Source organism: Felis catus, chromosome A1 (genome assembly GCF_018350175.1).
Source record: "Felis catus isolate Fca126 chromosome A1, F.catus_Fca126_mat1.0, whole genome shotgun sequence".
NCBI classification, from domain to species: Eukaryota; Metazoa; Chordata; class Mammalia; order Carnivora; family Felidae; genus Felis; species Felis catus.
In genome coordinates, this window is record NC_058368.1 from 23,584,244 (window position 1) to 23,600,744 (window position 16,501).

Consider the following 16,501-nt stretch of genomic DNA (forward strand, 5'->3'; position numbering starts at 1 on the left):
ATAGCAGGAAACTGAAAGACCCAACTTACATCAATGGGTTGATTATCCAGGCAGAAAATCAATAAGGAAACAGTGGCTTTGAATGACACATTGGACCAGATGGACCCAACAGATATATGCAGAACATTCCAGCCAAAACAGAATACACATTCTTTTCAAGTGCATATGGAACATTCTCTAGGATAGATTGCATTTTAGGCCACAACAGAAGCCTTATGATTTCAGTCTTAAATTTCTTATCAAGCATTTTCTGTGACTACAAAAGTATGAAACTAATTTAAAAATTTTTTTTAATCTTTCTCTTTCTTTCTTTCTTTCTTTCTTTCTTTCTTTCTTTCTTTCTTTCTTTCTTTCTTTCTTTCTTTCTAAATATGAAATTTATTGTCAAATTGGTTTCCATACAACACCCAGTGCTTATCCCAACAGGTGTCCTCCTCAATGCCCATCACCAACCCTCTCCTCCCTCCCACCCCCCATCAACCCTCAGTTTGTTCTCAGGTTTTAAGAGTTTCTTATGGTTTGGCTCCCTTTCTAATTTTTTTTCTTTCCTTCCCCTCCCCCATAGTCTTCTGTTAAGCTTCTCGGGATCCACATAAGAGTGAAAACATATGGTATCTGTCTTTCTCTGTATGACTTATTTCACTTAGCATCACACTCTCCAGTTCCATCCACATTGCTACAAAAGGCCATTTTTCATTCTTTCTCATTGCCACGTAGTATTCCCTTGTGTATATAAACCACAATTTCTTTATCCACTCATCAGTTGAAGAAATGGTCAGAAAACATGAATAGACACTTCTCTAAAGAAGACATCCAGATGGCCAGTAGGCACATGAAACTAATCTTTAATTACAAGAAAAACAATCTGGGGAAGAACACAAATACATGGAGGCTAAATAATATGTTACTAAATAATGAATGGATAAACCAAGAGATTGAAGAAATCAAAAAATACTTGGAGATAAATGAAAATGTAAACGGAATGGTCCAAACTCTTTGGAATTCAGAAAAATAGGTCTAAAAGGAAAGTTTATAATAGTACAGACCTACTTCAAGAAATAAGAAAAATCTCAAACAACAAAGCCTTACAACTGAAGGAGTTAGAAAAAGAACAAAGCCCAGAGCTAATAGATAAAAGAAAATAATAAAGATAAGGGCAGAAATAAAACAGAGACTAAACAAAAAAACAAACCAAAAAAATCCCAATAGATCAATGAAACCAGGAGCTAGTTCTTTGAAAAGATAAAATTGATAAATCTTTATCCACACTCATTAAGAAAAAAAAGAGTATTCAAAATCATAATGAAGTAGGAGAAACAACAGTACCATAAATTACAAAGGATTATAGGAATATTATTAAAAAGTTATATGCCAACAAATTGGACATTCAAGAAGAAATGGACAAATTCCTAGAACTATAACCTTTTAAAACTGAATCGTGAAGAAACAGAAAATTTGAACAGGCTAATAAATACTAATTCAATTCAATTCATTTAATTTGTCCCAACAAACAAAAGTCCAGGGCTAGGTTGCTTCAGAGATGAATACCCGCAAACATTTAGAGTTAATAATTATTCTTCTCAAACTATTACAAAAAATAGAAGAGGAAGTAAAGCTTCTAAATTCATTCTATGAGGGCAGCATTAACCCTATACCAAACCAAAGACAGTACAAAAAAGAAAATTATAAAACAATATTTGTGATGAACTTAGATGCAAAAATTTTCAACAAAATATTAATAAACCTCATGCAATATTGTAAAGAAATCACTCATATAATCAAGTGAGATTAATTCCAGAGATGAAATACTGGTTGAATATTGTCAAATCAATTAATATATCACATTAATAAACTTAAGGATAAAAATCATATAATTCTTTCAACAGATGCAGGAAAATCATTTATGATAACATTCATTTATGATAAAAGTTCTCAACAACTAGTTGTACATGGAACATACCTCAACATAATAAAGGCAGTATATGAAAAACCCATAGCTAAAATCATAGTCAATGGTGAAAAACTGACAGCTTTTCTTCTCAGGTCAAGAATAAAATGAGGTGCCTGGGTGGCTCAGTTGGATAAGTGTCTGACTCTTGGTTTCATGGTTTGTGGGACGGAGCCCCAAGTCGGGCTCTGCACTGACAGTGTGGAACCTGCTGGGGCTTCTCTGTCTCCCCTGCTCATGCTTTCTCTCTCTCTCTCAAAATAAATATTAAAATAAGAATAAGATAAGGATGTCCACTCTCACCACTTTTATTCAACATAGTACTGGAAGTCTTGGCCGCAACAATTAGACAAGAAAAACAAAAGGTATCCAAAATGCTATGAAAGAATTAAAACTGTCACTATTATCAGATGACATGCTATTATATATAGAAAACCTTTTTAATTTTTTTTTCAACGTTTATTTATTTTTGGGACAGAGAGAGACAGAGCATGAACGGGGGAGGGGCAGAGAGAGAGGGAGACACAGAATCGGAAACAGGCTCCAGGCTCTGAGCCATCAGCCCAGAGCCCGACGCAGGGCTCGAACTCATGGACCGCGAGATTGTGACCTGGCTGAAGTCGGACACTTAACCGACTGCGCCACCCAGGCGCCCCTATAGAAAACCTTTAAGACCACCAAAAAACTAATAGAAGTGATAAATGAATTTAGTAACGTTGCAGTATACAAAATTAATATACAGAAAACTGTTGTATTTTGACATACTAATAATGAAATAATAGAGAAATTAAAAAATAATTCCATTTTAAATTGTACCAAGAAGAATAAAATACCAAGAATAAATAAGACCAAGGAGGTGAAAGACCTGTACTCTGAAAAGTATAAAACATCAATGAAACTCATTGGAGATGACAAAACAACTGGAAAGGAAATACATGTTCATGGATTGAAAGGGTTAATATTGTTAAAATGTCCCTACCACCCAAAGCCTTCTACAGATTCAGTGAGATCATTATCAAATTACCCACAACATTTTTCACAAGACTGGAACAAATAATCTAAAAATTTTTTGGAAAAAAAAACATCCCCAGTAGCCAAAGCAATCACGGTTTGAGGAATCAATCCTAGATGTCAAGATACAATACAAAGCTGTAATAATTAAGATAGTATGGTACTAGGAAAAAAAGACACATAGGTCAATTGAATGGAATAGAGCTCATAAGTAAAGCTATGGTTATGCAGTCAATTAATTCATCAAAAAAAGTGCCAAGAATATACAATGGGGAAAAGACAGTCTCTTCAATAAATCAGTTCTGGGAACACTGGACTACTTTCTAACACCATATACAAAAATAAACAAAATGGATTAAAGACCTAAATGGGATACCTGAAACCATAAAACTCCTAGAATAAAGCCTAGGCCGTATTTTTTTTTACATTGGCCTACCCACAATTTTCTTTCTGCTTTTTTAAAAATTTTATTTAAATCCAAGTTAGTTAAAATATAGTGTAATAATGGTTTCAGGAGTAGCAATTAGTGATTCATCACTTACATATACAATCCAGTGCTCATCCCAACAAGTGCCCTCCTTAATGCCCATCACCCATTTGTTCCATTCCCCCACGCACCTCCCCTCCAACAACCCTCAGAGTGTCTTCTGGTTTTCCTCCCTCTCTGTTATCTTATTTTTGCTTCCCTTCTCCTATGTACATCTGTTGCATTTCTCAAATTCCACATACGAGTGAAATCATGATATTTATCTTTCTCTTATTTTGCTTAGCATAATACACTCTAATTTTATCCACGTTGTTGCAAATGGCAAGACTTCATTCTTTTTCACTACCAAGTATTCCATTGTACATATATACCACATCTTCTTTATCCATTTGTCAGTCGATGGACACTTGGGCTCTTTCCATAATTTGTCTATTGTTGATATTACTGCTAAAAACATGGGGGTGCATGTGCCCCTTCAAATCAGCATTTTGGTATCTGTTGGAAAAACACCTAGCAGTGCAATTGCTGTGTCATAGGGTAACTGTATTTTTAATTTTTTGAGGAATCTCCATACTGTTTTCCAGAATGGCTGTGCCAGTTTGCATTCCCACCAGCAGTGCAAGAGGATTCCTCTTTCTCCACATCCTTGCCAACATCTCTTGTTACTGAGTTGTTAATGTTAGCCATTCTGACAGGTGTGAGGTGGGATCTCATTATGGTGTTGATTTGTATTTCCCTGATGATGAGTGATGTTGAGCATTTTTTCATGTGTCGGTTGGCCATCTGGATGTCTACTTTGGAGAAGTGTCTATTCATGCCTTTTGCCCATTTCTTCACTGGATTACTTGTTTTTTGGGTGTTGATTTTGGATCCACATTTTTCTAGATATGTCTCAGACAAGAGAAACAAAAGGAAAAATAATGTAGTGGGACTGTACCAAAATAAAAAGGTTTTACACATCAAACGAAACCATCAACAAATGAAAAGGCCAACTATTGGATGGGAGAAGATATTTACAAATGATATATACAATAAGGGGTTAATACCCAAAATACATGAAGAACTTACAGGACTCAACACCAACAAAGGAAATAATCTGACAAATTGGGCAGAGGACCTGAATAGCCATTTTTCCAAAAACATACCGATGACCAACAAACACTTGAAAAGATGCTCATCATTAATCATCAAGAGAATGCACATAAAAACCACAAGGAGATATCATCTCACATCTGTCAAAATAACTATCATCAAAAAAAAAAAAGAACAAACATTCGCGGGGCGGGGGGTGGTAGAGAAAAGGGAGCCTTTGTGAATTGCTGATGGGGATGCAAACTGATACAGCCACTGTGGAATACATAATGGATGTCCTCAAAAAATTAAAACTAGAATTAACATATGATCCAGTAATTTCACTATTGGGAATTTACCAACAGCAAATAAATTGGAAAAGATATATGCAGACTTCTGTTTATTACAGCCTTATTTATAATAGCCAAATTAAGGAAGCAACCTATGTGTCCATTGGTGGATTAATTGGTTAAAAAAAAGAGGTGTTTATCCCTAATGGAATATTACTCAGCCATTATATATTCTTGCTTCCTTTGTCATATATTGACCATATAAATGTGGGTTCATTTCTAGGGTTTCCATTCTATTCCATTGATGTGTCTGTTTTTGTGCCAGTATCATATTTTTTGATTACAGTAGCTATGTAGTGTATTTTGAAATCTGGAATTGTGATAGATCCAGATTTAGTCTCCTTTCTCAGGATTGCTTTGGCTATTTTGTGGCTTCTGTTCCGTACAAATTTTAGTGTGATTTGTTTTAGCGTTATAAAACATGCTGTTGGTATTTTGATAGGGATTGCGTTGAATCTGTAGATTGCTTTGGATAATATGGACATTTTCACAATATTCTTCTAATCCATGAACATGGAATATCTTTCCATTTGTTCGTGTCATCTTCAATTTCTTTCATCAGTGTTTTATGGTTTTTAAAGTACAGATCTTACCCCTCTCATTTTTATTCCTAGGTATTTTATTGTTTTTGGTGCAATTGTAAATGGTATTGTCTTTCTCTTTCTCAACTTCATTATTAGTGTATAGAAATGCTACCAATTTCTGTGTATGAATTATGCATCCTCTGAATTCTTTTAGTATTTTTTTGGCAAAGTCTTCAGGATTTTCTATGTATAATACCACATCAGCTGCAAATAGTGACAGTGTATCTTCTTTTTTACTGATGTGGATATCTTGTGTTGCTTTTTCTGGTCTTCTGTGTCTAGGACTTCCAATACTACGTTGAATAAAAGTGGTGAGAGTGGACATATTTGTCACATTCTGGACCTTAGAGGGAAAGTTCTTGGTTTTTTACCATTAAGTATGATATTTGCTGTTTTCTTTTTTCATATATAGCCTTTATTATGAAGATATGTTCCCTTTAACCCCATTTTGTTGAGAGTTTTTATTATGAATGGATGTTGAATCTTGTCAAATGCTTTTTTGCAAGTGTTAAGATACATATGATTTTTATCTTTCATTTTGTTGATGTGGTGTATGATGTTGTTTGATATGGGCATATTGAACCATCCTTGCACCCCAGGAATAAATGCCACTTGATTGTGATGAATGATTTTTTTAATGTACTGTTTTATGTGGTTTGATAATATTTTCTTGAGGTTTTTTGCACTATGTTTATCTGGAATATTGGTCTGTAGTTTGTGTGTGTGCATGTATGTGTGGTGTCTTTGATTTTGGTATCAGGGTAAGCTTGCCTCATATAATGTATTTGGAAGTTTTCTTATTTGTCATAGTTTGAGGAGAATAGGTATTAACTGTTATTTAAATGTCTGGTAGAATTCACCTGTGACTCCATCTGGTCCTGGATTTTTATTTTTTTGTTAGTTTTTGATTGCCAATTAAATTTTCTTACTTGTAATCAGTCTGTTCGGGTTTTCTATTTCTTCCTGGTTCAGTTTTGTAAGACTGTAGGTTTCTAGGAATTTATCCATTTCTTCTATTTTGTTCAGTTTGTGAGCATATAATTTTTCATAATGTTATTTTATCATCGTTTGTATTTTTATGGTATCAGTTGTTATTTCTCACTCATTTCTGATTTTATTTATTTGGGTCCTTTTTTTCTCAATGAGTCTGGGTAAGAATATTTAGAAATGTTTTTAAAGAACCAGCTCTTGGTTTCATTGATTTTTTTATATTTGTTTTTAAAATTTCTACATAATTTATCATTTCCTTCCTTCTACTCTTCTTGGGCTTTGTTCAAGTTTCATTTCTTGACTTTGGCTTGTGTTGCTATATTCTTTCTTAGAAATGCTTTTGCCATGTTCTAGAGATTTGGGATTGTTGCCCTTTAGTTTTCATTTGCCTCCATTTTTTTTAAATTTATTCTTTGATTGCTTCATTGACTCCATTGGTTGCTTAGGATTATGTTATTTATGTCTCATGTATTTGTCGTTTTCCTTTTTCCATTTTTGTGGTCCAAAAAATGCATGGTCTGATTTCAATACTCTTAAATTTATGAGGCTTGTTTTATGGCCTGATATGTGATCTATCCTGGAGAATGTTCAATGTACACTGGAAAAAAGTGTGTATTTTATTGTTTTTGAAGTACAATGCTCTATGTATATTGGTTATGTCCATCTGCTCCAATGTGCCAAAGACATTGTTTTCTTATTGGTTTTCTGTCTGGATGATCTCTCCATTGATATAAGTTGATTGTTAAAGTCTCCTTCTATTGTATTTCCATCAATTTCTCTCTTTATGTCAATTAGTATTTGCTTTATATATTTAGTTGCTCTAATGTTGGGTGCATAGACATTTATGATTGTTATATCTTTTTGTTGGATTGGTCCCTGTATTATTATGTAATGCTCTTCCTTGTCTCTTATTATATACAGTCTTTGTTTTAAAGTCTCTTTTGTCTAAGTATTGCTATACCAGTTTATTTTTTGCTTTCATTTGCATGGTCATTGTTTCTTCATCTGTTCACTTTTTTTTCTTTTTCCTTTTTTTGCTTTATCTGCAAAGTTTATTTCTATAAATAGAGGTGTAACAGATTGTTCCAACATGTAACGGTTTTGCAGAAAAATACCAGTAACTCATTTCTTAGGATGATCATCTCTGCCTTCTATATGAAAGAGGTAGTGTATAAAAATACTTTTCAAATCTAAGGTATGAAGCTCTAATCTATAATAATGTACACAACTCTGAATGGCAAGGAACTAAGGAATAAGAAAGAGTAATTCCTTCATTTTACGAATCCAAGACTGGTAGTTAGAAAGGAACCTGAGCCTGCTTGAAACTCTTTGTGATTCACCATAAAACTCATTAGCTGGACAACTATTGTGCATTCAAGTTTTAGTTGATGTATTAAGCAGAATTCAATGGATTTCAGGAAACACATCCTTTGTGTGTGTGTGTGTGTGTGTGTGTGTGTGTGTGCATGTAAATGTGTGTGTATGTGTCTTTAGCTCTTAAGTCTTTAGATCTGTGGTGAATATCCTGTAGGCACCATATATATGGATGTTATCTATTCTGCCATTCTGTCTTTTGATTGGAGCATTCAGGCCATTTAAAGTAATTATTTATAGGTACACACTTATTGCCGTTTTTAAAATTTGTTTTCTGGTTGCTTTTGTAGTTCTTCTTTGTTACTTCTCTTGCTCTCTTTCTTTGTGATTGATGAGTATCTATTGTGTTTTGTTTGGGTTTTTTAGTTTTTGTGTGTGTTTATCTCAGGTTTTTGATTTGTGGTTACCAAGACATTCATAAATAACATCTTAAGTAAATAAATTTCCATATTAATTTATGGTATTTTAAGTTCAAATACATTCTTATAAAAAGAAAACTGGAAAAGGGAAAATAATCTTCTTTTTCCCTTTTTCTTCCCTTTTTACTCCCTTCTTCACATTTTATGTATACGTTGTCATTTTACATATTTTTATTCATAGATTTCTTATGTCTAATTATGTGTATTTTCCACTTAAATTGACTTATAAGAAATGTTAAAGGAATTTCTTTTAGTGATGATAACTTCTTTATTTTTTGGAAACATTTTTTATCTCTTTCAAATCTGAATGATAATCTTGCTGTGTGGAGTATTCTTGTTGTAGGTTTTTTCCTTTCAGCACTTTGAATATATCATGCCACTGCTTTCTGGCCTGGCAAGTTTCTGGTGAAAAACCAGCTGCTAACCTTATAAGGTTTCCCTTGTAGGTAACTTTTTGTTTCTCTCCTGCATTTCTTAAGGTCTCTGTTTATTTTTAACCTTTGAAATGTTAATTATTATGTGCCATGGTGTGGACCTCTTGGATTCATCTTGTTTGGAACTCTTTGTGATTCTGGGACTTGCATGTCTATTTCCAGCCCTAGGTTAGGGAAGTTTTCAGTTATTATTTCTTCAAATAATTTTTCTACAACTTTCTCTCTTCTTCTGGGACCCATATAATGCAAATAATGTTCACTTGATGTTTGTCCAAGCGATATCCTAGTCTATCCTCATTTAAAAAATTCTTTTCTCTTTTCAGCTTATGTGCCTTCCATTATCCTGTCCTCTAGATCACTGATAAGTTCTTCTGCATCCTCTAATCTACTGTTGGTTCCCTCTAGTGAATTTTTAATTTGTTATTGTATTATTTAACTCTGGTAATTTTTAATATTTTCCATATCTTATTGAAGGCCTGCATTCTTCCACTCTTTTCTCTAGCCCAGTGAGTATCTTTATGTTCATTACTTTAAATTCCTTATCACACATATTGCTTATCTCTGTTTCATTTAGTTATTTTTCTGCATTTTTTTCTTGTTATTTCTTTTGGAACATATTGCTCTGTCTCATCCTTTTGCTTGACTTTCTGTTTTTGTTTCTATGGGTCAGGCTAAAAGGCTACTTAAACTTGGAGAAATGGTCTTGTGTATGGTGTCTCCTATGCAGACTGTGTATGTTTTGTGACTTTTGCTGGCTGGAACTGTGGCTGTATATGCTTGTTACTCTTTTAAACCATGGCTTTGAAAATAAAAAGAACAAGAATAGAAAAACAAAGTGAAAAATATAAAATAAGAAAAAAATTAGAAAAAAAACTCAAGACTGTGGCTTGTTTTTTGTGTCCTGGCATCACAGGGTGGCTGGTTTGGGCTTGTAGACCCTGGGATCACTGAGGTTGCAAGCTTACTATAAACTAGATCCTACTTCCATTTGGGATTTTAAAGTGGAAGGGGAGAGCTTCTTTTCTTTTAAACCCTGGCCTTTTTTTTTTCTCCTGTGCCCCAGCACAACTAGGGTTGTGAGCTTGTGAACCCTGGGCTTGCTGAAGTTGCAAGCACACTAAGATAACAAGACTCACCTGTAATGGTGTCCCTGCTTCAGTCTAGGCTTTTAAGGTGGAGTGGGAATGTAAACCATGTAATTTCATCTGGATAGCTTTCCCACAGTTTTTTTCTGCCACTTGGTAGAGTTCCAGTGTTGTCTTTTTTATGTACTAGTTGTTCTTTTGAACTGTGGATGTTTTTCTGTGCCCAAGGATGGAAAGATTTGTTTCTGGTCCTTTAGTACTATCTCTCCCCACTGCTGTTAGTAATGGGGATACAGTTCCCTTCCTTACCATGTCTACATCTCTCTTGCTGTCGATATTGGTTGTTCAGTAACTGCTTAGCCCTCACTTCTTCAGGAGGAATAGTTCTAATAAGTGTAATTTGGTGTGTGCAGGGGAGGAGGCGAATTCAGAGTTTTCCTATGAATGACAACCTCAAAATAGTTTTTGCAGCAAGTATAGATAACGTCTTGGATAAAAAACTTTAAAAGGCAAATATTTCTGAGGATTTATAAACACCCAAAAGGGCATATGAATAATTTGGTGGGCTGTTTCCAAGTTCAGTTCATTCATCTTTTAACACTAGTGAATATCACAGAGCTTTGAGTTATAAGACTGAATTTCAAACCTGGGTTCTAACATTTACCACTGGCAAATTATTCAGTCTCTCTGTAGTAGAAGCATATTGGATTATTTGTCTAGCACCTATTCACAAGATTGTAACAGATGCCCCATATACATTTGATATGACCCAATTTCCTTACCATAGTTCACAGGATCAATAGATGCTATCCTGGCCCATAAATTTGTTTGTCTTCTTTCAGATATTTGCAGTAGGTTTAGTCTTTCTCCAGATGGCTGGACCATAACATGTATACTCAGGAGCTGTAGGCAGCCATGTTTTTTGCTGTTGTGGATGGAGATGTAAAAGGTACACATTTGTTATAAACTAGGCCCAGAGAGAGTAACAAGAGATGATGGATAGACTAAAGACCCGCTCTTAGTTTATTCTCAATACCCACCCACATTTCTGCCAAGACATTAAACCTGGATGGCTCTGGATATGCATTTATCCCCCATTTTAATTGCATAGCTGAAAGCTGGCTTAGAAGGGTTGAGTTACCATAACAGGAGAGCATGCCCATCTGAACTCAGAGTCTCTTGCTTTCTAACAAGGCCATTTCTGTGACCCCAATCTCCCAATGTTACGTAGTCACATAGATGTTCCCTGACCACTCGCGTTATGACCATATAGAGCATTATGGGAGCAAGCCTCCTCAGTACTGGAACTTTCACCTTGGTGCATGCAGATCATTTATACCCTACTTAATGAATAGATGTTAAGATCCAGGGTGATTGTTCCCTCTCCACTACTTCTAAAGTTTCCTTTGGTAATCTTTATTTATAATTGCATTGGATAGTATGAGTACTTTGTATTCACATCTCCTGTGCAGGACAATTTCTTTCTTTGAGATAAGGGAATCTATTTTAAGTCAGTCTTCTTGTGTTCAAGTTGGGTTTCTGTTACCAGTAAATTGAAGAGTCATATCCACCCAACTATGGCCTCTCTAACCCACAGTGATCTCTTTTAAAAAGTGGGGCAAACAATACCAAGTGAGACAATAAATATAAAACTATTGGTACACAAAACATGTTCTGTAAATTTAAGCAGGATATTTCTTGAAGGATCAAGATTATAAAGATATGCAAATGATAAAAGGATCTTGGAAATAAATTACTTTCTACTATGCAATTTAATTTTGTGATGGGGCAGTTTCAATATTCTATAAAGATTTGCAAAATTCATTGCATTCTTTACTACTGTGATATTTGACCTTTTTCTTTCTGTCTCATCATTCATCCTACTTTCTTAGTCTTTTCTATTAGTTTTCATTCCCAACTCATTTATTGTCATGTATTTATTACTGTATATTTTTGATATTTGTTCATTTTATTAATCCTCAAATATTCTTATTTAAGCCTTACAGGGTTTCTACAGTTAGAATGTTTTTGGCTACAAGCAACCCTTCCATCTCCAACATGGATTCCAACTAAAACAATACATAACTTTATTATTTCACATAAGATTAAGTCTTCAGGTAATGATGAATCTGTAATCAGTTAAGTTACCATCTAAACAAGATGCCAGAGGCCGACATTCTTTCTACCTTGACTCTCTGCTCCCTTTAGCCTGTTGGGTTTTATCCTGAAGCTGTCATTCCTTATGATCACAGGTGGCTCCTTGTTGTTCTGGTTGCCATAGCATATCACAAAACAACGTCCAGATGAAAAGACTCCTTTTCTTCATTTATGTCTTTTTATTATCAACAAATGCTTTCTAGAAGCCCCCAGAGACTTTTTCTTATGTCTCAGAAGCAAGCATCACCCAGCATAACAATTCATAAACCAAATGTCAGCAAGGGAGATAGGATTAGTGGTACTGGCTTCAGAAGTGAAATGCATAATTTTACATTAATGGAAAGCTTTGCCTGTCCACATCAGGACTCCTTTGGGAATCTAGAGGACAAAGCAGAAATAAAGAGATGTACAGAACTTTTAATCACCCAGAAGCTGTGATGCTGCCCCACAAAGCAGCACACTCACTTGGCCCTTATTCTAGCCCCTCAGTGTTTTTACATGCTTGTGTGAGTCTTTTGGGTCAGGTTTAAATCCTGGCTCTTTCAATTATTGCTTCATGATATGGGTAATTAACTCAGTTTCCTTATTCAGAAATAGGGATAATAATAGCACCACATTCATAGTGTTGTTTTGAATATTAAAGGAGTTAGTATAAGAAAAGCATTTAGAAAGGTGCCTTGCTATACGAAATAATCAGTACATTGTACACACACACATTTACCCATTGATTCATATTTATATGAATTGAACCGAATGACAAGAGGAATCAAATATTGTCAAGGTAAGGTATTATCACATTCATGCTGAATCCTCATTTCGTATCATATTTTGCCTTAGGTCAGGTTCCCTGGTAAAGAACTCTTGAGATTGGATTGCAGGAGGTTTGCTGAAAAGTGCTTTCAGAAACACTCCTGTGAGGGGGTAATGGAGGTAGGATTGGGCAGCAGGGGAAATTGGGCTGTAATGAAGTTGCCTTGAAGTCCTTGTCTGAGCCTGTGGGGAGGCTCTAGAGCTGGGATAGTTTTCCTGCTAGAGCCTCCCAGATTGAGGCAAAGGGGCTGGGCCCTTGCACTCTGCATACTGCATAATCAGTCATTTATGCATACTACAGAGAGGGGGTTTAATTTGGGGTGAGGCACCTTCCTTTGTTGAGGGTGATTGCTGGAGAAAGGAGCAGCTATGAGCCCAACAGTCCTAGCAATGGGGCGTTCAGGGTGCCCCAGTCTTAAGAAGCCATGGTTCTAGGCAGATTCCTATAGTATCAACTCTGGAAGGTAATTGCTGTCACTCTGTGTGGATAAAGTGGAGGACCACAGAGCAGAAGACAATGCCATGGGATGAATTGCCTAAAGCTTCTACCTCTAAGGCTTCCAGCTGTAGTGAAAAATCAGCCTCAGGTTAATGAGGTATTCATTAGTAAGCCCAGAACACCTGAATTGACATTGTGCTAGGGTGACCATGAGGTACCATCTGCTTGTTACACATGGCCCAGGACTGGAAAAGTTGACAGAGTCAGAATGCCATGGTTTGGAGCAAAGGAAGCCTGAATATTCTTAGGAAGTTTTAAATCATAATCATGAATGTGAAGGAAGGGATATCAGAGCACAATAGACTTCGATAATTTAGATAATTATTTGTAATTATGGAAAGATAAAACTCCCAGAAGTGGGTAATATTCTGAGCGAAGGTTCACAGCAACAAATAAGGATGAGAGAGAGAGAGAAAACCCAGTTTGCTACTAGTAGTGGCAGATATATATTCTTCAAACCAGTTTCCTCTTTATTTTTTGAGATATATCCATTATACTTGCATTTAGGTGGAGTCGTGGGACTTAATTCTGGCCAATGGAAAATGGATGGAAGTAATGTATATCACTTCTATGAGTGGCCTATAGAAACTTCCTTTCAAGATCAATCCCTCTTCCCTTTCTGACTGGTTGAATGGAGACAAGGTCTCAGCCCCTCTCCTCTGGGCAACCTAGACAATCATGTGGTGAAGACAGCAGGCCTTCCAAAAGATGCCTACTAGAGAGCACCCTCCCTCCCACACACAGAACACCAAATTGAACTGTAAGGTGAGCAAGAAATAATTGTGTTGTTTTTATTTTATGTCATTTCATTGTGTTAAGTCACAAAGATTTCAAGCCTCACCTGATATGGCGGCTAGCAAATATCTCAATAAATATGCCCATCTTTGTGAGCCTGGAGAAATAGATGACATATCTAACTATGATAGCAACTGTTTGTATTTTTCTTTCCTACTATAATCTATCTTTTGTATACATATCTTTTTTGAAACTCCTGTGGTTACAAACTAGAGCCTGATAGGCTAGGTTGGGGCACAGATATTTTTATTTGGCCTGTGCAATATTGTCTGGATTCATTGTCAACACACACACACCTTTTCATGTCTGGCATCTCTGAAAAAGGCAGAATATCCATAACGCTGTTGATGGCAACTATTGGCTTGGCCAAATAGAGGTCCCTGTCGATAGAGCATGGGATCTCCATTTGCCACTATCCCCAACCCTCTTAACTGTATCATGGCCAGTCCACATTCCCCTGTGTATGTTGTCTGCCAGGTCTGTGGAGCCCTTAGGACTTGTTGTTAGCCCCTTTCTTTGTAAAGAGTGCTGGGCTTTCTGAGAGGTGTTCTTTGGTTAGTTTCTCTAAGCATTTTCTCCCAATGACATTTCAAATGCCCTTCCAAGTTGTACAGGGCAAGATGGGGTTTTCCTCCTTCTGTGCATCTGCAGTACTAACGGATGCAGAATCAGCACTTCATGTGGAATCTGAAAGCTGTCAAGCTTCTCCCCTGACTTTCCACTTAGGTGGTGGGAGGGCTTTATCAACTACCCAAAATAACCAAAATGGACCTGCTGCATTCCTGCTGCATTTCTTTCCAATACATTTGAAACCTTTGTTCAGATATTGGACATGCAAGACAACAAGCGTCAAGACAATGGAGCCACCAAGAATTGTGACCCTTTATCTAGCCCTGGGTGTGGAACTATTAATTACTGCAGACTATGCCCCACTTCCCTGATGCTGAGAACAATATAATGAAGCCCTGTGGAGACACTGAGAGAAAGAATACCTATCATTAACTCTTCACACAGACAGATAAGGCTGGGAAAGTGCAAACTTGGATAAAACTCTTCTTTATGGATATCCAGGGAGATGAAGAGTGTTTCTTTAAAATAAAGCTTGTCTTAAAGAGAATCACTTTCCAGGATTAAAGGTAGTAGTATATGAGTAACATGCTTTTAAGCAACAACTCAAGGGGACAAAATGATATCCTTTATGGGCAAAGCACTCTGAAAAAATGGTTTACATTCTTCAAATATTATCATTTTTGTTTAATTTTTAGAGAATTGCAATAAGATGGTCCCATTTCCTTATAGCTCTCTTTTGGTGACCTCATCCAAATTTAAGTTTCTAAATCTGAATGTAAATGAATGGATCAGACCTGTAGAAGTCAGGGCCAGTGAGAGAAATGGGCACTTTGTAATAGAAGTAATTTCAAATTCCAGTAAAGCTCTGCTTGATTTCCCCCTTTTCCATCTAGCATGCTAATCTCCATCTGGCTGCAGTAGCAGCATCTGCCTTTAAAATGACCCTTTTCCTTCTCAGGAAGGAGAGCGAATTGTGCTCTCCATGTTTCAGGACTACACCTCTTCTGGGTCACCCTCCTGACTAATGTGCTTTTCTATGAGTAATATCATAATTCACAGTTTTTTCCCCTTTTTCTTTGAGACTAACTGGGTAATTCAAGTTTCATTTTCTCTCTCTGGGTATTTAAAGGCCAGCCCTTCAGACCAATTTTAGCCATCTATTACTGGGGAGCCAATTTCTAGAGAGGCCTATTTGCAGAGCTGGTTCTGTAAGCTTGAGCCTGCTCCACCAGCCAGGCCCTTACATTGCATGTGGAATTTATTCAGACAAAGTCATTTTTTGAGCATAAAATGAATGTCATGGAGTCAGTATCACTGACTTTGTAGGCTATTTCCAGTACCATTTAGGCACTGATTGGGCCTTTTACATGGTCTCTAATATTACAGATTTGGTAAATATCAAGTATTAACCAAACTACTTCTGACACATTCCAACTCATGACTTCCTTCCTTTTTAATTGTGTGCAGAAATAGAACAGAATATGACAATAGGAAGATGTTACATGGTTCTATGATAGGTGACAGGATTAGGGAGAGGAAGCAACTCTCACAATATGTCTTATGCCATTTTGGTAATAAGCAAATGTGGAATTTGGATCCAAGCTAATTTAAATATATTCATATTGGTGCACGTATGTTCCTATTTTCATGTATGTTTTGTGGAATCTGTCTCAGAATTTTGTGATCACAGCTCATATATATGACTAGGACATTAAATCTTGTACATCTAATTGACAACAGGTGTCATCCTGTATATGGCAAATGAATCTGATATTCCATGTAGTGTTTGGTATGTATGGTCATCTACAAAATCCTATTTGTGAAATATAAAATTTGGATTTTGTATGTGCTTTGTTCTGAATCTGGAAAGAGATGGTATTTCTTAGTGTTTGTCTTTCCTGATATGTAGCCCTGATT